This window comes from Elephantulus edwardii, unplaced genomic scaffold, assembly GCF_000299155.1.
Source record: "Elephantulus edwardii isolate Elephantulus edwardi_28Jun2011 unplaced genomic scaffold, EleEdw1.0 scaffold00017, whole genome shotgun sequence".
In the NCBI taxonomy this organism is placed as follows: Eukaryota; Metazoa; Chordata; class Mammalia; order Macroscelidea; family Macroscelididae; genus Elephantulus; species Elephantulus edwardii.
In genome coordinates this window covers 5150192-5152325 of record NW_006399767.1, presented here as the reverse complement: position 1 = coordinate 5152325, position 2134 = coordinate 5150192, and positions in this window count along the sequence as shown.

Genomic DNA, 2134 nt, shown 5'->3' with positions numbered 1-2134 from the left:
GAAATATGTCAATTGGTATACCATCTATTCCTGGGGCCTTATTTTTTGCCATTTCCTTCAAAGCAGCCTGAACTTCTTCTTTCATCACCATAGGTTCTTGCTCATATGTTGTTTTATGAAATTCTTCTGTGTCTGCCAATTCCTTTAGATACAGTGATTCAGTATATTCTTCCCATCTTCTTTAAATACTTCCTGGATCATTTAATATTCTGCCGAAAACATCCTTAATTATATAAAGCATCCTGCTTTGTACTAGAGAAAAAAATTTTCATGGAAGATGCAGTAAAAGTACAAACAGTAATGCTTTAGTGTTAGAATTCATCTGTAGACTGTTAAGCAGACAACTTTCAAAATGTTAATCCTATGGAGCCATTCTAAACTACACTGGGACCACTAGAATTATTCACTGTTTACGCAAGAGCAATGAGGTGTGTTGAATATTTGTAGACAACAAAACCATTATGCCATTCATGACATTAATTAACAAGCTGGTGGTAACTGGAGATAAACATAATGGAAAATTTTTGTTAAAAGCTATGCTAGAAAAAATTCAAACATGAAGGCATTCATAGCAGGCTCTCAAAAAAGATTACCATGAACCACTTTTGGGCAAACAAGAGAGAGAATGAAGGTGAAGTGGATGTTCTGGGAAAATATGTACTAAAAATATTCTAGGAAGATGTAATGAAAATGCTCTCTAAAAGCTATTCAGCTGAACTGTTATTAAGAGAGGTTTGTCAAGAAACAGATGATCAAATATGAAGCAGAAATTGTTTTGTGTTGCTGTTTTGTTGTTGTTGTTTAATATATGTCTGGTCTTGTTTAATATATGTTTGGTCACAAAGAATCCTGTGCATAAAAAATTCCTATTTTAAGGATGTCAGAGCACCCTGTATTTTTTTCCACCTTTGCTACCCAACTAGAATTGCTATATATTGCTATATCTCAATACATTTCTTTTTTCTTGCTCCTAAGAGAAAAAAATTTCTTCTTTGAAACAGACATTTCTGAAATATTGAACTTTGATGTTTGTTTAAATCTATGCCTAGATTTATTCTCAATTAGAGAACACTGATCTTTATTCACAACAACATCTAGTACATGAAGAAAAATTAACACACTTTCAGAAAAAATAAAAAGACATTTTATATAAGTTACCAGTTACTGAGAATATAAATGTATTCCCATTAATTACTATGAAAACAGATGCTCTGAATCAAGAATCTTGACTCAAACTCCATTAAAACAGAAAACTGATTTTACTCAATAAAAGTCCAGAAGCATTTCTTATAAAAATGGTGATTGTTTACCCCATTATCTCAGTAATTGACATTTTAATTCATGTAAAAGTAATAATAGCAAAATTCTAACTAGGTAGTATCACATGTTTATTGTGAACAAGGTAAGAAGATGGAAAGAGTTTTTAAAAGAAAAAGTAAAAATAAATAAATATAAGAGACAGCAAAAAGTCCCTTAGAAATTGAGAAAACAAGATATATCAAAACACTAATTATATAAATGATGAGGTTTTCTGGTTTGGTAAAAATTGGCAGTACCTCTGAAATCATGGTGGTTAGCAATAATTCAAGGCTGAAGCTAAAAATCACCTTTCCTGAGACTGAACTTCAAGCCTCACAATCAATAGCCCCATAAGGTGATCCATAATACCAGATAGGAATGTACTTCCTAGAGAAATATAGAACAGTCAAACAAACAAGATCAAAAGGACAGCATTTGCCAAAGGAAAATGCTTAAAAAGGAGGAAAGGACAAATAAAATGGGCAAATAATTACTAACAAGTTACAACTGCCTGGCCCAGCTGATGGGAAGAGATCCATATTTGTTCCCATTCCAAAAAAAGGTGACCTGACAGGATGTGCATATTATTGAACAATATCACACACACGCAAATTCCTGCTGAAGACTATAAAAAAAAAATGACTGGAACAACACATTGACAGAGAACTACCAGAAATTCAGGCCACTTGGCAGCAGAGTCATTATGGCCAATGTCAGATGGATTTTGGCTGAAAGCAAAGAGTACAAGAGAAATGTCTATTTGTGTTTCACTGACTATGCAAAGGCATTTTATTGTGTGGATCACGACAAATTGTGGGTAACCTTGAGAAGAATG